This window comes from Carica papaya, chromosome 5 (assembly GCF_054855325.1).
Source record: "Carica papaya isolate Zhongbai chromosome 5, ASM5485532v1, whole genome shotgun sequence".
NCBI classification, from domain to species: Eukaryota; Viridiplantae; Streptophyta; class Magnoliopsida; order Brassicales; family Caricaceae; genus Carica; species Carica papaya.
In genome coordinates this window covers 27814284-27833882 of record NC_142313.1, presented here as the reverse complement: position 1 = coordinate 27833882, position 19599 = coordinate 27814284, and the positions used below count along the sequence as shown (strand labels likewise).

General features: G+C 46.7%; 6 non-coding genes and 30 pseudogenes across 6 annotated transcripts; 13 read left to right on the top strand and 23 right to left on the bottom strand.

Moving 5' to 3' along the window:
- Positions 1-158: 158 nt before the first annotated feature.
- LOC148257767 (5S ribosomal RNA) lies at positions 159-277 on the bottom strand. The gene has a single exon (XR_015819982.1). It is a non-coding gene; the product is annotated as a 5S ribosomal RNA (ribosomal RNA).
- Positions 278-484: 207 nt separating this feature from the next.
- LOC148257766 (5S ribosomal RNA) lies at positions 485-603 on the bottom strand (annotated as a pseudogene).
- A 202-nt stretch (positions 604-805) lies between these two features.
- LOC148257765 (5S ribosomal RNA) lies at positions 806-923 on the bottom strand (annotated as a pseudogene).
- Positions 924-1484: 561 nt separating this feature from the next.
- Positions 1485-1603, bottom strand: LOC148257764 (5S ribosomal RNA; annotated as a pseudogene).
- A 205-nt stretch (positions 1604-1808) lies between these two features.
- On the bottom strand, positions 1809-1927 carry LOC148257763 (5S ribosomal RNA). Its single transcript, XR_015820098.1, has one exon. It is a non-coding gene; the product is annotated as a 5S ribosomal RNA (ribosomal RNA).
- A 997-nt stretch (positions 1928-2924) lies between these two features.
- LOC148257762 (5S ribosomal RNA) lies at positions 2925-3043 on the bottom strand (annotated as a pseudogene).
- A 205-nt stretch (positions 3044-3248) lies between these two features.
- Positions 3249-3367, bottom strand: LOC148257761 (5S ribosomal RNA; annotated as a pseudogene).
- Positions 3368-3572: 205 nt separating this feature from the next.
- LOC148257760 (5S ribosomal RNA) lies at positions 3573-3691 on the bottom strand. The gene has a single exon (XR_015820040.1). It is a non-coding gene; the product is annotated as a 5S ribosomal RNA (ribosomal RNA).
- Positions 3692-4252: 561 nt separating this feature from the next.
- LOC148257759 (5S ribosomal RNA) lies at positions 4253-4371 on the bottom strand. The gene has a single exon (XR_015820157.1). It is a non-coding gene; the product is annotated as a 5S ribosomal RNA (ribosomal RNA).
- A 205-nt stretch (positions 4372-4576) lies between these two features.
- On the bottom strand, positions 4577-4695 carry LOC148257758 (5S ribosomal RNA; annotated as a pseudogene).
- A 614-nt stretch (positions 4696-5309) lies between these two features.
- Positions 5310-5428, top strand: LOC148257757 (5S ribosomal RNA; annotated as a pseudogene).
- A 209-nt stretch (positions 5429-5637) lies between these two features.
- LOC148257756 (5S ribosomal RNA) lies at positions 5638-5756 on the top strand (annotated as a pseudogene).
- A 204-nt stretch (positions 5757-5960) lies between these two features.
- LOC148257755 (5S ribosomal RNA) lies at positions 5961-6079 on the top strand (annotated as a pseudogene).
- Positions 6080-6610: 531 nt separating this feature from the next.
- On the top strand, positions 6611-6729 carry LOC148257754 (5S ribosomal RNA; annotated as a pseudogene).
- Positions 6730-6934: 205 nt separating this feature from the next.
- Positions 6935-7053, top strand: LOC148257753 (5S ribosomal RNA; annotated as a pseudogene).
- Positions 7054-7611: 558 nt separating this feature from the next.
- Positions 7612-7730, top strand: LOC148257752 (5S ribosomal RNA; annotated as a pseudogene).
- Positions 7731-7939: 209 nt separating this feature from the next.
- Positions 7940-8058, top strand: LOC148257751 (5S ribosomal RNA; annotated as a pseudogene).
- Positions 8059-8621: 563 nt separating this feature from the next.
- Positions 8622-8740, top strand: LOC148257750 (5S ribosomal RNA; annotated as a pseudogene).
- Positions 8741-9283: 543 nt separating this feature from the next.
- LOC148257749 (5S ribosomal RNA) lies at positions 9284-9402 on the top strand (annotated as a pseudogene).
- A 562-nt stretch (positions 9403-9964) lies between these two features.
- Positions 9965-10083, top strand: LOC148257748 (5S ribosomal RNA; annotated as a pseudogene).
- A 531-nt stretch (positions 10084-10614) lies between these two features.
- Positions 10615-10733, top strand: LOC148257747 (5S ribosomal RNA; annotated as a pseudogene).
- Positions 10734-11279: 546 nt separating this feature from the next.
- On the top strand, positions 11280-11398 carry LOC148257746 (5S ribosomal RNA; annotated as a pseudogene).
- A 209-nt stretch (positions 11399-11607) lies between these two features.
- LOC148257745 (5S ribosomal RNA) lies at positions 11608-11726 on the top strand (annotated as a pseudogene).
- A 702-nt stretch (positions 11727-12428) lies between these two features.
- Positions 12429-12547, bottom strand: LOC148257744 (5S ribosomal RNA; annotated as a pseudogene).
- Positions 12548-12754: 207 nt separating this feature from the next.
- On the bottom strand, positions 12755-12873 carry LOC148257743 (5S ribosomal RNA; annotated as a pseudogene).
- Positions 12874-13077: 204 nt separating this feature from the next.
- Positions 13078-13196, bottom strand: LOC148257742 (5S ribosomal RNA; annotated as a pseudogene).
- Positions 13197-14086: 890 nt separating this feature from the next.
- On the bottom strand, positions 14087-14205 carry LOC148257741 (5S ribosomal RNA; annotated as a pseudogene).
- Positions 14206-14409: 204 nt separating this feature from the next.
- LOC148257740 (5S ribosomal RNA) lies at positions 14410-14527 on the bottom strand (annotated as a pseudogene).
- Positions 14528-15088: 561 nt separating this feature from the next.
- LOC148257739 (5S ribosomal RNA) lies at positions 15089-15207 on the bottom strand. Its single transcript, XR_015820083.1, has one exon. It is a non-coding gene; the product is annotated as a 5S ribosomal RNA (ribosomal RNA).
- A 205-nt stretch (positions 15208-15412) lies between these two features.
- On the bottom strand, positions 15413-15531 carry LOC148257738 (5S ribosomal RNA). The gene has a single exon (XR_015820691.1). It is a non-coding gene; the product is annotated as a 5S ribosomal RNA (ribosomal RNA).
- Positions 15532-16090: 559 nt separating this feature from the next.
- Positions 16091-16209, bottom strand: LOC148257737 (5S ribosomal RNA; annotated as a pseudogene).
- A 236-nt stretch (positions 16210-16445) lies between these two features.
- Positions 16446-16564, bottom strand: LOC148257736 (5S ribosomal RNA; annotated as a pseudogene).
- A 205-nt stretch (positions 16565-16769) lies between these two features.
- On the bottom strand, positions 16770-16888 carry LOC148257735 (5S ribosomal RNA; annotated as a pseudogene).
- A 559-nt stretch (positions 16889-17447) lies between these two features.
- On the bottom strand, positions 17448-17566 carry LOC148257734 (5S ribosomal RNA; annotated as a pseudogene).
- A 559-nt stretch (positions 17567-18125) lies between these two features.
- On the bottom strand, positions 18126-18244 carry LOC148257733 (5S ribosomal RNA; annotated as a pseudogene).
- Positions 18245-18803: 559 nt separating this feature from the next.
- LOC148257732 (5S ribosomal RNA) lies at positions 18804-18922 on the bottom strand (annotated as a pseudogene).
- Positions 18923-19599: the final 677 nt, after the last annotated feature.

Genomic DNA, 19599 nt, shown 5'->3' with positions numbered 1-19599 from the left:
CCTCCCATCATTTGTTTCCTTGTGCATTCACACTGCACATCTCCTTCTCGTTCTAATATCGATTAAAATGCCCCAGATTCTTGACTCACATTTGCGTATAAACCAACGGATTATAGTTCCAGTCGCGCGTAACGTCGAACGACCCGTCTGAAAAAAAATTGGTGCGACACGAGGACTTCCCAAAAGGTCACCCATCCGAGTACTACTCTCGTCCAAGCACACTTAACTGCGGAGTTCTGATGGGATCCGGTGCATTAGTGCTGGTATGACCGCACCTATTTAATTCCACGCTGCAAATACATAAACTCCTTCTCCTTTCTTCCCCCTCCCGTTATTTGTTTCCTTGTGCGTGCGCACTGCACCTCTCGTTCTCGTTCAAATATCAAGTAAAATACCACGGCCGTGACTCACATTTGCGAATAAATCTGCGAACCATAATTAAAGTCGCGCGTAACGTCGAACGGCACATCTGAAAAAAAGAAAATAGGTGCAACACGAGAACTTCCCAGGAGGTAACCCATCATTGTACTACTTTCTCCAAAGCACACTTAACTCCGGAGTTCTGATGGGATCCGGTGCATTTGTGCTGGTGTGACCGCACCTGTTTAATTTCGTGCTGAAAATACATACACTCCTTCTTCCCTCTCCCCCTCCCATCATTTGTTTCCTTGTGCGTTCACACTGCACCTCTCTTTCTCGTTCTAATATCGATTAAAATGCCCCTGATTCTTGACTCACATTTGCGTATAAACAGCTGACCATAGTTCCAGTCGCGTGTAACGTCAAACGACCCATCTAAAAAAAATTGTTGCGATACGAGGACTTCCCAAGAGGTCACCCATCCGAGTACTATTCTCTCCCAAGCACACTTAACTGCAGAGTTCTGATGGGATCCAGTGCATTAGTGCTGGTATGATGCCACTTGTTTAATTTTGCGCTTCAAATACCTACACTCCTTTTCTTTTCTTCCTCATCCCGTCATTTGTTTCCTTGTGCGCGCGCACTGCATCTCCCATACTCGTTCTAATATCAAGTAAAATACCACGGCGCCGTGACTCACATTTGCGAATAAACCTGCGGACCATAAATCAAGTCGCGCATAACGTCGAAAGAATCATCTGCAAAAAGACGGGTGCAACACGAGGACCTCCCAAGAAAATGGGTGAAATATAAGGACTTCGCAGGAGGTCACCCATCCGAGTACTTTTTTCGCCCAAGCACCCTTAACTGCGGAGTTCTGATAGAATCCGTTGCATTAGTGCTGGTATGATCCCTCATGTTTCACTCTGCACTGCAAATACATACACTCTTTCTCCTTCCATCCCCCCTCCCGTCATTTGTTTCCTTGTGCGTGCACTCTGCATCTCTCTTTCTCATTCTAATATCGATTAAAATGCCCCTGATTCTTGACTCACATTTGTGTATAAACCAGTGGACCCTAGTTCCAGACGCGCGTAACGTCGAACGACCCGTCTGAAAAAAAATTGGTGCGACACGAGGACTTCCCAGGAGGTCATCCATCTGAGTACTAATCTCACCCACGCACACTTAACTGCAGAGTTCTGATGGGATCCGGGGCTTTAGTGCTGGTATGATCGCACCTGTTTAGTTTCGCGCTACAAATACATAAACTTCTTTTCTTTTCTTCCACCTCCCGTCATTTGTTTCCTTGTGCGTTCACACTTCACCTCTCATTCTCGTTCTAATATCGATTAAAATGCCCCTGCTTATTGACTCACATTTGCGTATAAACCAGCGGACCCTAGTTCCAGTCGCGCGTAACTTCGAACGACCCGTCTGAAAAAAAATTGGTGCGACACGAGGACTTCCCATGAGGTCACCCATCCGAGTACTACTCTCGCCCAAGCACACTTAACTGCGGAGTTCTGATGGGATCCGGTGCATTAGTGCTGGTATGATTGCACCCGTTTAATTTCGCGCTGTAAATACATAAACTCCTTCTCCTTTCTTCCCCCTCCCGTCATTTGTTTCCTTGTGCGTGCGCACTGCACCTCCCGTGCTCGTTCTAATATCAAGTAAAATGCTACGGTGCCGTGACTCACATTTGCGAATAAACCTGAGGACCATAATTCAAGTCGCGCGTAACGTCGAAAGAATCATCTGCAAAAAAAGGGGTGCAACACGAGGACTTTCTAAGAAAATAGGTGAAATATAAGGACTTCGCATGAGGTCACCTATCCTAGTGCTACTCTCGCCCAAGCACCCTTAACTTGCAGAGTTCTGATAGAATCCGTTGCATTGGTGCTGGTTTGATCGCTCATGTTTCATTCTGCGCTGCAAATACATACACTATTTCTCCCTCCATCCCCTCTCCCGTCATTTGTTTCCTTGTGCGTGCACTCTGCATCTCTCCTTCTCGTTCAAATATCAAGTAAAATGCCCTAGTATCGTGACTCACCTTTGCAAATGAACCAGCGGTTTATAATTGCATTCGCGCGTAACGTCGAGCGACCCATCCGAAAAAAAATGGGTGCAACATGAGGACTTCCCAGGAGGTCCCCACAAATCAAGTCGCGCGTAACGTCGAAAGAATCATCTGCAAAAAGATGGGTGCAACACGAGGACCTCCCAAGAAAATGGGTGAAATATAAGGACTTCGCAGGAGGTCACCCATCCGAGTACTTTTCTCGCCCAAGCACCCTTAACTGCGGAGTTCTGATAGAATCCGTTGCATTAGTGCTGGTATGATCCCTCATGTTTCATTCTTCACTGGAAATACATACACTCTTTCTCCTCCCATCCCCCCTCCCGTCATTTGTTTCCTTGTGCGTGCACTCTGCATCTCTCTTTCTCGTTCTAATATCAAGTAAAATGACCCGGCACCGTGACTCACCTTTGCAAATGAACCAGTGGTTTATAATTCCATTCGCGCGTAACGTCGAACAACCCATCCGAAAAAAAAGTAGGTGCAACACGAGGGCTTCCCAAGTGGTCACCCATCCGAGTACTACCCTCGCCCAAGCACACTTAACTGTGGAGTTCTGATGGGATCCGGAGTTGTGGTGCTGGTATGATCCCTCATGTTTCACTCTGCACTGCAAATACATACACTCTTTCTCCTTCCATCCCCCTCCCGTCATTTGTTTCCTTGTGCGTGCACTCTGCATCTCTCTTTCTCATTCTAATATCGATTAAAATGCCCCTGATTCTTGACTCACATTTGTGTATAAACCAGTGGACCCTAGTTCCAGACGCGCGTAACGTCGAACGACCCGTCTGAAAAAAAATTGGTGCGACACGAGGACTTCCCAGGAGGTCATCCATCTGAGTACTAATCTCACCCACGCACACTTAACTGCAGAGTTCTGATGGGATCCGGGGCTTTAGTGCTGGTATGATCGCACCTGTTTAGTTTCGCGCTACAAATACATAAACTTCTTTTCTTTTCTTCCACCTCCCGTCATTTGTTTCCTTGTGCGTTCACACTTCACCTCTCATTCTTGTTCTAATATCGATTAAAATGCCCCTGCTTATTAACTCACATTTGCGTATAAACCAGCGGACCCTAGTTCCAGTCGCGCGTAACTTCGAACGACCCGTCTGAAAAAAAATTGGTGCGACACGAGGACTTCCCAGGAGGTCACCCATCCGAGTACTACTCTCGCCCAAGCACACTTAACTGCGGAGTTCTGATGGGATCCGGTGCATTAGTGCTGGTATGATTGCACCCGTTTAATTTCGCGCTGCAAATACATAAACTCCTTCTCCGTTCTTCCCCCTCCCGTCATTTGTTTCCTTGTGCGTGCGCACTGCACCTCCCGTGCTCGTTCTAATATCAAGTAAAATGCTACGGTACCGTGACTCACATTTGCGAATAAACCTGAGGACCATAATTCAAGTCGCGCGTAACTTCGAAAGAATCATCTGCAAAAAAATGGGTGCAACACAAGGACTTTCTAAGAAAATAGGTGAAATATAAGGACTTCGCATGAGGTCACCTATCCTAGTGCTACTCTCGCCCAAGCACCCTTAACTTGCAGAGTTCTGATAGAATCCGTTGCATTGGTGCTGGTTTGATCGCTCATGTTTCATTCTGCGCTGCAAATACATACACTATTTCTCCCTCCATCCCCTCTCCCGTCATTTGTTTCCTTGTGCGTGCACTCTGCATCTCTCCTTCTCGTTCTAATATCAAGTAAAATGCCCTAGCATCGTGACTCACCTTTGCGAATGAACCAGCGGTTTATAATTGCATTCGCGCGTAACGTCGAGCGACCCATCCGAAAAAAAATGGGTGCAACATGAGGACTTCCCAGGTGGTCACCCATCCGAGTACTACCCTCGCCCAAGCACACTTAACTGCGGAGTTCTGATGGGATCCGGAGCTTTAGTGCTGGTATGATCGCACCTGTTTAATTTCGCGCTGCAAATACATACACTCCTTCTCCTTTCGTCCCCCTCCCGTCATTTGTTTCCTTGTGCGTTCACACTTCACCTCTCATTCTCGTTCTAATATCGATTAAAATGCCCTTCCTTCTTGACTCACATTTGCGTATAAACCAGCGGACCCTAGTTCCAGACGCGCGTAACATCGAACGACCCGTCTGAAAAAAAATTGGTGCGACACGAGGACTTCCTAGGAGGTCACCCATCCGAGTACTAATCTCGCTCAAGCACACTTAACTGCGGAGTTCTGATGGGATCCGGTGCATTAGTGCTTTTATGATCGCACCTCTTTAATTTCGCGCTGCAAATACATAAACTCATTCTCCTTTCTTCCCCCTCCTGCCATTTGTTTCCTTGTGCATGCGCACTGCACCTCCCGTGCTCGTTCTAATATCAAGTAAAATGCTACGGTGCCGTGACTCACATTTGCGAATAAACCTGAGGACCATAATTCAAGTCGCGCGTATCGTCGAAAGAATCATCTGCAAAAAAAATGGGTGCAACACGAGGACTTCCTAAGAAAATGGGTGAAATATAAGGACTTCGCAGGAGGTCACCCATCCTAGTGCTACTCTCGCCCAAGCACCCTTAACTTGGGGAGTTCTGACAAAATCCATTGCATTGGTGCTGGTATGATTGCTCATGTTTCATTGTGCGCTGCAAATACTTACACTTTTTCTCCCTCGTATCGCAACAATTTTTTTTCAGATCGGTCGTTCGACGTTACGCGCGACTGGAACTATGGTCCGCTGGTTTATACGCAAATGTGAGCCAAGAATCAGGGGCATTTTAATCGATATTAGAACGAGAAGGAGATGTGTAGGGAGAACGCACAAGGAAACAAATGACGCGAGGGGGAAGAAAGGAGAAGGAGTTTATGTATTTGCAGCGCGGAATTAAACAGGTGCGGTCACACCAGCACAAATGCACCGGATTCCATCAGAACTCCGCAGTTAAGTGTGCTTTGGCGAAAGTAGTACAATGATGGGTTATCTCCAGGGAAGTTCTCGTGTTTCACCCATTTTCTTTTTTTCAGATGTGTCGTTCGACGTTACGCGCGACTTTAATTATGATCCGCAGATTTATTCGCAAATGTGAGTCACGTTGCCGTGGCATTTTATTTGATATTTGAACGAGAACGAGAGGTGCAGTGCGCACGCACAAGGAAACAAATGACGGGAGGGGGAAGAAAGGAGAAGGAGTTTATGTATTTGCAGCGCAAAATTAAACAGGTGCGATCATACCAGCACTAGTGCACTGGATCCCATCAGAACCCTGCAGTTAAGTGTGCTTGGGCGAGAGTAGTACTCGGATGGGTGACCACTTGGGAAGTCCTCGTATTGCAACAATTTTTTTTCGAATGGGTCGTTCGACGTTACGCGCGACTGGAACTATGGTCCGCTGGTTTATACGCAAATGTGATTCAAGAATCAGGGGCATTTTAATCGATATTTGAACGAGAAGGAGAGGTGCAGTGTGAACGCAAAAGGAAACATATGATGGGAGGGCGGGAGGGAAGAAGGAGTGTATGTATTTTCAGCACGAAATTAAACAAGTGCGATCATACCAGCACTAATTCAACGGATTCTATCAGAACTCTGTAGGTAAGGGTGCTTGGGCGAGAGTAGTACAATGATGGGTTACCTCCTGGGAAGTTCTCGTGTTACACCCATTTTCTTTTTTTCAGATGTGCCGTTCGACATTACACACGACTTTAATTATGGTCCGCAGATTTATTCGCAAATGTGAGTCACGGCGCCGTGGCATTTTACTTGATATTTGAACGAGAACGAGAGGTGCAGTGCGCACGCACAGGGAAACAAATGACGAGAGGGGGAAGAAAGGAGAAGGAGTATGTTTTTGCAATGCGAAATGAAATAGGTGGGATCATTCCAGCACTAATGCAACGGATTCTATCAGTACTCCGTAGGTAAGGGTGCTTGGGCGAGAGTAGTACTAGCATGGGTTACCTCCTGCGAAGTCCTTATATTTCACCCATTTTTTTGCAGATGATTCTTTCGACGTTACGCGCGACTTGAATTATGGTCCTCAGGTTTATTCGTAAATGTGAGTCACGGCGCTGTAGCATTTAACTTGATATTAGAACGAGAACTGGAGGTGCAGTGCGCACGCACAAGGAAACCAATGACGGGAGGGGGAAGAAAGGGGAATGAGTTTATGTATTTGCAGCGCGGAATTCACCGGGTGTGATCATACCACCACTAATGCAACGGATCCCATCAAAACTCCGCAGTTAAGTGTGCTTGGGCGAGAGCAGTACGTGGATGGGTGACCTGCTGGGAAGTCCTCGTGTCGCAACAATTTTTTTTCAGACGGGTCGTTCGACGTTACGCGCGACTGGAACTAGGGTCCGCTGGTTTATACGCAAATGTGAGTCAAGAAGCAGGGGCATTTTATTCGATATTAGAACGAGAATGAGAGGTGCAGTGTGAACGCACAAGGAAACAATTGACGGGAGGGGGAAGAAAGGAGAAGGAGTGTATGTATTTGCAGCGCGAAATTAAACCGGTGCGATCATACCAGCAATAAAGCCCCGGATCCCATCAGAACTCTGCAGTTAAGTGTGCTTGGGCGAGAGTAGTACTCGGATGGGTTACCTCTTGCGAAGTCCTTATATTTCACCCATTTTCTTGGGAGGTCCTCGTGTTGCACCCATCTTTTTGCAGATGATTCTTTTGACGTTACGCGCGACATGATTTATGGTCCGCAGGTTTATTCGCAAATGTGAGTCACGGCGCCGTGGCATTTTACTTGATATTAGAACGAGTACGAGAGGTGCAGTGCGCACGCACAAGGAAACAAAAGGCGGGAGGAGGAAGAAAAGAGAAGGAGTGTATGTATTTGAAGCGCAAAATTAAACAAGTGGCATCATACCAGCACTAATGCACTGGATCCCATCAGAACTCTGCATTTAAGTGTGCTTGGTCGAGAGTAGTACTCGGATGGATGACCTCTTGGGAAGTCCTCGTATCGTAATAATTTTTTTTCAGATGGGTCGTTCGACGTTACGCGCGACTGGAACTATGGTCCGCTGGTTTATATGCAAATGTGAGTCAAGAATCAGGGGCATTTTAATCGATATTAGAACGAGAAGGAGAGGTGCAGTGTGAACGCACAAGGAAACAAATGATGGGAGGGGGGGAGGGAAGAAGGAGTGTATGTATTTTCAGCACAAAATTAAACAGGTGCGGTCACACCAGCATAAATGCACCGGATCCCATCAGAACTCCGCAGTTAAGTGTGCTTTGGCGAAAGTAGTACAATGATGGGTTACCTCCTGGGAAGTTCTCGTGTTTCACCCATTTTTTCTTTTTCAGATGTGTCGTTCGACGTTACGCGCGACTTTAATTATGGTCCGCAGACTTATTCACAAATGTGAGTCACGGCGCCGTGGCATTTTACTTGATATTTGAACGAGAACGAGAGGGGCAGTGCGCACGCACAAGGAAACAAATGACGGGAGGGGGAAGAAACGAGAAGGAGTTTATGTATTTGCAGCGCGAAATTAAACAGGTGCGATCATACCAGCACTAATGCTACGGATCCCATTAGAACTCCGCAATTAAGTGTGCTTGGGCGAGAGTAGTACTCGAATGGGTGACATCCTGGGAAGTCCTCGTGTCGCACTAATTTTTTTTTTCAGACGGGTCGTTCGACATTACGCGCGACTGAAACTAGGGTCCATTGGTTTATACGCAAATGTGAGTCAGGAAGCAGGGGAATTTTAATCGATATTAGAACGAGAATGAGAGATGCATAGTGCACGCACAAGGAAACAAATGACGGGAGGGGGGATGGAGGGAGAAAAAGTGTATGTATTTGCGGCGCAGAATGAAAGATGAGCAATCATACCAGCACCAATGCAACGGATTCTATCAGAACTCCACAAGTTAAGGGTCCTTGGGCGAGAGTAGCACTAGGATGGGTGACATCCAGCGAAGTCCTTATATTTCACCCATTTTCTTAGGAAGTCCTCGTGTTGCACCCATTTTTTTGCAGATGATTCTTTCGACTATACGCGCGACTTGAATTATGGTCCTCAGGTTTATTCGCAAATGTGAGTCACGGCACCGTAGCATTTTACTTGATATTAGAACGAGCACGGGAGGTGCAGTGCGCACGCACAAGGAAACAATGGACGGGAGGGGGAAGAAAGGAGAAGGAGTTTATGTATTTGAAGCGCGGAATTAAACTTATGCGATCATACTAGCACTAATGCACCGGATCCCATCAGAACTCCGCAGTTAAGTGCGTTTAGGCGAGAGTAGTACTCGGATGGGTGACCTCCTAGGAAGTCGTCGTGTCGCACCAACTTTTTTTCAGACGGGTTGTTCGACGTTTCGCGCGACTGGAACTAGAGTCCAATAGTTTATACGCAAATGTGAGTCAAAAAGCAGGGGCATTTTAATCGATATTAGAATGAGAAGGAGAGATGCAGAGTGCACGCACAAGGAAACAAATGACGGGAGGGGGGATGGAGGGAGAAAAAGTGTATGTATTTGCAGCGCAGAATGAAACATGAGCAATCATACCAGCACCAATGCAACGGATTCTATCAGAACTCCGCAAGTTAAGGGTGCTTGGGCGAGAGTAGCACTAGGATGGGTGACCTCTTGCGAAGTCCTTATATTTCACCCATTTTCTTAGGAAGTCCTCGTGTTGCACCCATTTTTTGTAGATGATTCTTTCGAGGATACGCGCGACTTGATATTCGCAAATGTGAGTCACGGCACCGTAGCATTTTACTTGATATTTGAACGCCAACGAGAGGTGCAGTGCGCACGCACAAGGAAACAAATGACGGGAGGGGGAATAAAGGTGAAGGAGTTTATGTATTTGCAGCGCGAAATTAAACAGTTGCTATCATACTAGCGCTAGTGTACCGGATCCCATCAGAACTCCGCAGTTAAGTGTGCTTGGGCGAGAGTAGTACTCGGATGGGTGAGCTCTTGGGAAGTCCTCGTGTTGTATTAATTTTTTTTTTCAGACGGGTCGTTCGACATTACGCGCGATAGAACTAGGGTCCAATGGTTTATACGCAAATGTGAGTCAAGAAGCAGGGGCATTTTAATCGATATTAGAACGAGAAGGAGAGATGCAGAGTGCACGCACAAGGAAACAAATGACGGGAGGGGGGATGGAGGGAGAAAAAGTGTATGTATTTGCGGCGCAGAATGAAAGATGAGCAATCATACCAGCACCAATGCAACGGATTCTATCAGAACTCCGCAAGTTAAGGGTCCTTGGGCGAGAGTAGCACTAGGATGGATGACATCCAGCGAAGTCCTTATATTTCACCCATTTTCTTAGGAATTCCTCGTGTTGCACCCATTTTTTTGCAGATGATTCTTTCGACTATACGCACGACTTGAATTATGGTCCTCAGGTTTATTCGCAAATGTGAGTCACGGCACCGTAGCATTTTACTTGATATTAGAACGAGCACAGGAGGTGCAGTGCGCACGCACAAGGAAACAATGGACGGGAGGGGGAAGAAAGGAGAAGGAGTTTATGTATTTGAATCGCGGAATTAAACTTATGCGATCATACTAGCACTAATGCACCGGATCCCATCAGAACTCCGCAGTTAAGTGCGTTTAGGTGAGAGTAGTACTCGGATGGGTGACCTCCTAGGAAGTCGTCGTGTCGCACCAATTTTTTTTCAGACGGGTTGTTCGACGTTTCGCGCGACTAGAACTAGGGTCCAATGGTTTATACGCAAATGTGAGTCAAGAAGCAGGGGCATTTTAATCGATATTAGAACGAGAAGGAGAGATGCAGAGTGCACGCACAAGGAAACAAATGACGGGAGGGGGGATGGAGGGAGAAAAAGTGTATGTATTTGCAGCGCAGAATGAAACATGAGCAATCATACCAGCACCAATGCAACAGATTCTATCAGAAATCCGCAAGTTAAAGGTGCTTGGGCAAGAGTAGCACTAGGATGGGTGACCTCCTGCGAAGTCCTTATATTTCACCCATTTTTTTGCAGATGATTCTTTCGACGTTACGCGCGACTTGAATTATGGTCCTCAGGTTTATCCGCAAATATTAGTCACGGCGCTGTAGCATTTTACTTGATATTAGAACGAGAACGAGAGGTGCAGTGCGCACGCACAAGGAAACAAATGACGAGAGGGGGAAGAAAGGGGAATGAGTTTATGTATTTGCAGCGCAAAATTAAACAGCTGCCATCATACCAGCACTAATGCACCGGATCCCATTAGAACTCCGCATTTAAGTATGCTTAGGCGAGAGTAGTACTCGGATGGGTGACCTCCTAGGAAGTCCTCGTGTCGCACTAATTTTTTTTTTCAGACGGGTCGTTCGACGTTACGCGCGTCTGGAACTAGGGTCCACTGGTTTATACGCAAATGTGAGTCAAGAAGCAGGGGCATTTTAATTGATATTAGAACGAGAAAGAGAGATGCAGAGTGCACGCACAAGGAAACAAATGACGGGAGGGGAGATGGAGGGAGAAAAAGTGTATGTATTTGCAGCGCAGAATGAAACATGAGCAATCATACCAGCACCAATGCAACGGATTCTATCAGAACTCCGCAAGTTATGGGTGCTTGGGCGAGAGAAGCACTAGGATGGGTGACCTCCTGCGAAGTCCTTATATTTCACCCATTTTCTTAGGAAGTCCTCGTGTTGCACCCATTTTTTTGCAGATGATTCTTTCGACGATACGCGCGACTTGATATTCGCAAATGTGAGTCACGGCACCGTAGCATTTTACTTGATATTAGAACGAGAACGGGAGGTGCAGTGCGCACGCACAAGGAAATATAAGACGGGAGGGGGAAGAAATGAGAAGGAGTTTATGTATTTGTAGCGCGGAATTAAACGGGTGCGATCATACCAGCACAAATGCAACGGATCCCATTATAACTCCGCAGTTAAGTGTGCTTTGGCGAAAGTAGTACAATGATGGGTTACCTCCTGGGAAGTTCTCGTGTTGCACCCATTTTCTTTTTTTCAGATCTGTCGTTCGACGTTACGCGCGACTTTAATTATGGTCCGCAGATTTATTCGCAAATGTGAGTCACAGCGCCGTGGCATTTTACTTGATATTTGAACAAGAACGAGAAATGCAGTGCGCACGCACGAGGAAACAAATGACGGGAGGGGGAAGAAAGGAGAAGGAGTTTATGTATTTGCAGCGCAAAATTAAACAGGTTCGATCATACCAGCACTAATGCACCAGATCCCATCAGAATTTCGCAGTTAAGTGTGCTTGGGCGAGAGTAGTACTCGGATGGGTGACCTCCTGGGAAGTCCTCTTGTCGCACTAATTTTTTTTTTCAGAAAGGTCGTTCGACGTTACGCGCGACTGGAACTAGAGTCCACTGGTTCATACGCAAATGTGAGTCAAGAAACAGGGGCATTTTAATCGATATTAGAACGAGAAAGAGAGATGTAGAGTGCACGCACAAGGAAACAAATGACGGGAGGGGGGATGGAGGGAGAAAAAGTGTATGTATTTGCAGCGCAGAATGAAACATGAGCAATCATACCAGCACCAATGCAACGGATTCTATCAGAACTCCGCAAGTTAAGGGTGCTTGGGCGAGAGTAGCACTAGGATGGGTGACCTCCTGCGAAGTCCTTATATTTCACCCATTTTCTTAGGAAGTCCTCGTGTTGCACCGATTTTTTTGCAAATGATTCTTTCGACGATACGCGCGACTTGAATTATGGTCCTCAGGTTTATTTGCAAATGTGAGTCACGGCACCGTAGCATTTTACTTGATATTAGAACGAGCACGGAAGGTGCAGTGCGCACGCACAAGGAAACAAATGACGGGAGGGGGAAGAAAGGGGAAGGAATTTATGTATTTGCAGCGCGAAATTAAACGGGTGCGATCAGACTTCACCTCTCATTCTTGTTCTAATATCGATTAAAATGCCGCTACTTCTTGACTCACATTTGCGTATAAACCAGCGGACCCTAGTTCCAGACGCGGGTAACGTCGAACGACCCGTCTGAAAAAAAACTTGTGCGACACGAGGACTTCCCAGGAGGTCACCCATCCGAGAACTAATCTCGCCCGAGCACACTTCACTGCAGAGTTCTAATGGGATCCGGTGCATTAGTGCTGGTATGATCGCAACTGTTTAATTTTGCGCTGCAAATACATAAACTCATTCCCCTTTCTTCCCCCTCCCGTCATTTGTTTCCTTGTGCGTGCGCACTGCACCTCCCGTTCTCGTTCTAATATAAAGTAAAATGCCACAGCGCCGTGACTCACATTTGCGAATAAACCTGAGGACCATAATTCAAGTCGCGCGAAACGTCGAACGGCACATCTGAAAAAAAAAATGGGTGCAACACGAGAACTTCCCAAGAGGTAACCCATCATTGTACTACTTTCGCCAAAGCACACTTAACTGCGGAGTTCTGATGGGATCCGGTGCTTTTGTGCTGGTGTGACCGCACCTGTTTAATTTCGTGCTGAAAATACATACACTCCTTCTTCCCTCCCCCCCTCCCATCATTTGTTTCCTTGTGCGTTCACACTGCACCTCTCTTTCTCGTTCTAATATCGATTAAAACGCCCCTGATTCTTGACTCACATTTGCGTATAAACCAGCGGACCCTAGTTCCAGTCGCGCGTAACGTCGAACGACCCGTTTGAAAAAAAATTGGTGCGACACGAGGACTTCCCAGGAGGTCACCCATCCGAGTACTACTCTCGCCCAAACTTACTTAACTGCGGAGTTCTGATGGGATCCGGTGCATCAGTGCTGGTATGATCGCACCCGTTTAATTTCGCACTGCAAATACATAAAGTCCTTCTCATTTCTTCCCCCTCCCATCATTTGTTTCCTTGTGCGTGCGCATTGCACCTCCCGTGCTCGTTCTAATGTCAAGTAAAATACTACGGTGCCGTGACTCACATTTGCGAATAAACCTGTGGACCATAATTCAAGTCGCGCGTATCGTCGAAAGAATCATCTGCAAAAAAATAGGTACAACACGAGGACTTCCTAAGAAAATGGGTGAAATATAAGGACGTCGCAGGAGGTCACCCATCCTAGTGCTACTCTCGCCCAAGCACCCTTAACTTCCGGATTTCTGATAGAATCTGTTGCATTCGTGCTGGTACGATTGCTCATGTTTCATTCTGCGCTGCAAATACATACACTTTATCTCCCTCCATCCCCCCTCCCGTCATTTGTTTCCTTGTGCGTGCACTCTGCATCTCTTTTTCTCGTTCTAATATTGATTAAAATGCCGCTGCTTCTTGACTCACATTTGCGTATAAACCAGTGGACCCTAGTTCCAGTCGCGCGTAACGTCGAACGACCCGTCTGAAAAAAAAATTAGTGCGGCACGAGGACTTCCTAAGAGGTCACCCATCCGAGTAATACTCTCGCCCAAGCACACTAAACTGCGGAGTTCTGATGGGATCCGGTGAATTATTACTGGTATGATCAAACCTGTTTAATTTTGCGCTGCAAATACATAAACTCCTTCTCCTTTCTTCCCCCTCCCGTCATTTGTTTCCTTGTGCGTGCACACTGCACCTCTCGTTCTCATTCAAATATCAAGTAAAATGCCACAACGCCGTGACTCACATTTGCGAATAAATCTGCGGACCAAAATTAAAGTCGCGCGTAACGTCGAACGGCACATCTGAAAAAAAGAAAATGGGTGCAACACGAGGACTTCCCATGAGGTAACCCATCATTGTACTACTTTCACCAAAGCACACTTAACTGCGGAGTTCTGATGGGATCCGGTGCATTTGTGCTGGTGTGACCGCACCTGTTTAATTTCGTGCTGAAAATACATACACTCCTTCTTCCCTTCCCCCCTCCCATCATTTGTTTCCTTGTGCGTTCACACTGCACCTCTCATTCTCGTTCTAATATCGATTAAAATGCCCCTGATTCTTGACTCACATTTGCGTATAAACCAGCGGACCATAGTTCCAGTCGTGCGTAACGTCGAACAACCCATCTGAAAAAAAATTGTTGCGATACGAGGACTTCCCAAGAGGTCACCCATCCGAGTACTACTCTCGCCCAAGCACACTTAACTGCAAAGTTCTGATGGGATCCAGTGCATTATTGCTGGTATGATGCCACTTGTTTAATTTTGTGCTTCAAATACATACACTCCTTCTCTTTTCTTCCTCCTCCCGTCATTTGTTTCCTTGTGCGTGCGCACTGCACCTCCCCTACTCGTTCTAATATCAAGTAAAATGCAACGGCGCCGTGACTCACATTTGCGAATAAACCTGAGGACCATAAATCAAGTCGCACGTAACGTCGAAAGAATCATCTGCAAAAAGATGGGTGCAACACGAGGACCTCCCAAGAAAATGGGTGAAATATAAGGACTTCGCAGGAGGTCACCCATCCGAGTACTTTTCTCGCCCAAGCACCCTTAATTGCGGAGGTTTGATAGAATCCGTTGCATTAGTGCTGGTATGATCCCTCATGTTTCATTCTGCACTGCAAATACATACACTCTTTCTCCTCCCATCCCCCCTCCCGTCATTTGTTTCCTTGTGCGTGCACTCTGCATCTCTCTTTCTCGTTCTAATATAAAGTAATATCCCCCGGCACCGTGACTCACCTTTGCAAATGAACCAGCGGTTTATAATTCGATTCGCGCGTAACGTCGCACAACCCATCCGAAAAAAATTAGGTGCAACACGAGGGCTTCCCAAGTGGTCTTCCATCCGAGTACTACGCTCGCCCAAGCACACTTAACTGCGGAGTTCTGATGGGATCCGGAGCTTTAGTGCTGGTATGATCGCACCTGTTTAATTTCGCGCTACAAATACATACACTCCTTCTCCTTTCATCCCCCTCCCGTCATTTGTTTCCTTGTGCGTTCACACTTCACCTCTCATTCTCGTTCTAATATCGATTAAAATGCCCCTGCTTCTTGACTCACATTTGCGTATAAACCAGCGGACCCTAGTTCCAGACGCGCGTAACGTCGAACGACCCTTCTGAAAACAAATTGGTACGACACGAGGACTTCCCAGGAGGTCACCCATCCGAGTACTAATCTCGGCCAAGCACACTTCACTGCGGAGTTCTGATGGGATCCGGTGCATTAGTGCTGGTATGATCGCACCAGTTTAATTTCGCGCTGCAAATACATAAACTCATTCCCCTTTCTTCCCCCTCCCGTCATTTGTTTCCTTGTGCGTGCGCACTGCAACTCCCGTTCTTGTTCTAATATCAAGTAAAATGCTACAGCGCCGTGAATCACATTTGCGAATAAACCTGAGGACCATAATTCAAGTAGCGCGTAACGTCGAAAGAATCATCTGCAAAAAAATGGGTGCAACATGAGGACTGCACAAGAAAATGGGTGAAATATAAGGACTTCGCAGGAGGTAACCCATGCTAGTACTGGTCTCGCCCAAGCACCCTTACCTACGGAGTTCTGATAGAATCCGTTGCATTAGTGCTGGTATGATCGCACCTGTTTAATTTCGCGCTGCAAATACATACACTCCTTCTCATTTCTTCCCCCTCCCGTCATTTGTTTCCTTGTGCGTTCACACTTCACCTCTCATTCTCGTTCTAATATCGATTAAAATGCCCCTACTTCTTGACTCACATTTGCGTATAAACCAGCGGACCCTAGTTCCAGACGCGCGTACCGTCGAACGACCCGTCTGAAAAAAAATTGGTGCGACACGAGGACTTCCCAGGAGGTCACCAATCCGAGGACTACTCTCACCCAAGCACACTTAACTGCGAAGTTCTGATGGGATCCGGTGCATTAATGCTGGTATGATCGCACCCATCTAATTCCACGCTGCGAATACATAAACTCCTTCTCCTTTCTTCCCCTTCCCGTCATTTGTTTCCTTGTGCGTGCGCACTGCACCTCCCGTGCTCGTTCTAATATCAAGTAAAATGCTACAGCGCCGTGAATCACATTTGCGAATAAACCTGAGGACCATAATTCAAGTAGCGCGTAACGTCGAAAGAATCATCTGCAAAAAAAATGGGTGCAACATGAGGACTGCACAAGAAAATGGGTGAAATATAAGGACTTCGCAGGAGGTAACCCATGCTAGTACTGGTCTCGCCCAAGCACCCTTACCTACGGAGTTCTGATGGGATCCGTTGCTTTAGTGCTGGTATGATCGCACCTGTTTAATTTCGCGCTGCAAATACATACACTCCTTCTCCTTTCATCCCCCTCCCGTCATTTGTTTCCTTGTGCGTTCACACTTCACCTCTCATTCTCGTTCTAATATCGATTAAAATGCCCCTACTTCTTGACTCACATTTGCGTATAAACCAGCGGACCCTAGTTCCAGAGGCGCGTACCGTCGAACGACCCGTCTGAAAAAAAATTGGTGCGACACGAGGACTTCCCAGGAGGTCACCCATCCGAGGACTACTCTCACCCAAGCACACTTAACTGCGAAGTTCTGATGGGATCCGGTGCATTAATGCTGGTATGATCACACCCATCTAATTCCATGCTGCGAATACATAAACTCCTTCTCCTTTCTTCCCCTTCCCGTCATTTGTTTCCTTGTGCGTGCGCACTGCACCTCCCGTGCTCGTTCTAATATCAAGTAAAATGCTACAGCGCCGTGAATCACATTTGCGAATAAACCTGAGAACCATAATTCAAGTAGCGCATAACGTCGAAAGAATCATCTGCAAAAAAATGGGTGCAACATGAGGACTGCACAAGAAAATGGGTGAAATATAAGGACTTCGCAGGAGCTAACCCACGCTAGTACTGGTCTCGCCCAAGCACCCTTACCTACGTAGTTCTGATAGAATCCGTTGCATTAGTGCTGGTATGATCGCACCTGTTTAATTTCGCGCTGCAAATACATACACTCCTTCTCCTCTCTTCCCCCTCCCGTCATTTGTTTCCTTGTGCGTTCACACTTCACCTCTCATTCTCGTTCTAATATCGATTAAAATGCCCCTACTTCTTGACTCACATTTGCGTATAAACCAGCGGACCCTAGTTCCAGACGCGCGTACCGTCGAATGACCAGTCTGAAAAAAAATTAGTGCGACACGAGGACTTCCCAGGAGGTCACCCATCCGAGTACTAAGCTCGCCCAAGAACACTTCACTGCGGAGTTCTGATGGGATCCGGTGCATTAGTGCTGGTATGATCGCACCTGTTTAATTTCGCACTGCGAATACATAAACTCATTCCCCTTTCTTCCCCCTCCCGTCATTTGTTTCCTTGTGCGTGCACACTGCACCTCCTGTTCTCGTTCTAATATCAAGTAAAATGCTACAGCGCCGTGAATCACATTTGCGAATAAACCTGAGGACCATAATTCAAGTAGCACGTAACGTCGAAAGAATCATCTGCAAAAAAATGGGTGCAACATGAGGACTGCACATGAAAATGGGTGAAATATAAGGACTTCGCAGGAGGTAACCCATGCTAGTACTGGTCTCGCCCAAGCACCCTTACCTACGGAGTTCTGATAGAATCCGTTGAATTAGTGCTGGTATGATCGCACCTGTTTAATTTCGCGCTGCAAATACATACACTCCTTCTCCTTTCTTCCCCCTCCCGTCATTTGTTTCCTTGTGCGTTCACACTTCACCTCTCATTCTCGTTCTAATATCGATTAAAATGCCCCTACTTCTTGACTCACATTTGCGTATAAACCAGCGGACCCTAGTTCCAGACGCGCGTACCGTCGAACGACCCGTCTGAAAAAAAATTGGTGCGACACGAGGACTTCCCAGGAGGTCACCCATCCGAGGACTACTCTCACCCAAGCACACTTAACTGCGAAGTTCTGATGGGATCCGGTGCATTAATGCTGGTATGATCGCACCTATTTAATTCCACGCTGCAAATACATAAACTCCTTCTCCTTTCTTCCCCTTCCCGTCATTTGTTTCCTTGTGCGTGCGCACTGCACCTCCCGTGCTCGTTCTAATATCAAGTAAAATGCTACAGCGCCGTGAATCACATTTGCGAATAAACCTGAGGACCATAATTCAAGTAGCGCGTAACGTCGAAAGAATCATCTGCAAAAAAATGGGTGCAACATGAGGACTGCACAAGAAAATGGGTGAAATATAAGGACTTCGCAAGAGGTAACCCATGCTAGTACTGGTCTCGCCCAAGCACCCTTACCTACGGAGTTCTGATAAAATCCGTTGCATTAGTGCTGGTATGATCGCACCTGTTTAATTTCGTGCTGCAAATACATACACTCATTCTCCTTTCTTCCCCCTCCCGTCATTTGTTTCCTTGTGCGTTCACACTTCACCTCTCATTCTCGTTCTAATATCGATTAAAATGCCCCTACTTCTTGACTCACATTTGCGTATAAACCAGCGGACCCTAGTTCCAGACGCGCGTACCGTCGAACGACCCGTCTGAAAAAAAATTGGTGCGACACGAGGACTTCCCAGGAGGTCACCCATCCGAGGACTACTCTCACCCAAGCACACTTAACTGCGAAGTTCTGATGGGATCCGGTGCATTAATGCTGGTATGATCGCACACATCTAATTCCACGCTGCAAATACATAAACTCCTTCTCCTTTCTTCCCCTTCCCGTCATTTGTTTCCTTGTGCGTGCGCACTGCACCTCCCGTGCTCGTTCTAATATCAAGTAAAATGCTACAGCGCCGTGAATCACATTTGCGAATAAATCTGAGGACCATAATTCAAGTAGCGCGTAACGTCGAAAGAATCATCTGCAAAAAATTGGGTGCAACACGAGGACTGCACAAGAAAATGGGTGAAATATAAGGACTTCGCAGGAGGTAACCCATGCTAGTACTGGTCTCGCCCAAGCACCCTTACCTACGGAGTTCTGATAGAATCCGTTGCATTAGTGCTGGTATGATCGCACCTGTTTAATTTCGCACTGCGAATACATAAACTCATTCCCCTTTCTTCCCCGTCCCGTCATTTGTTTCCTTGTGCGTGCGCACTGCACCTCCCGTGCTCGTTCTAATATCAAGTAAAATGCTACAGCGCCGTGAATCACATTTTCGAATAAACCTGAGGACCATAATTCAAGAAGCGCGTAACGTCGAAAGAATCATCTGCAAAAAAATGGGTGCAACACGAGGACTGCACAAGAAAATGGGTGAAATATAAGGACTTCGCAGGAGGTAACCCATGCTAGTACTGGTCTCGCCCAAGCACCCTTACCTACGGAGTTCTGATAGAAT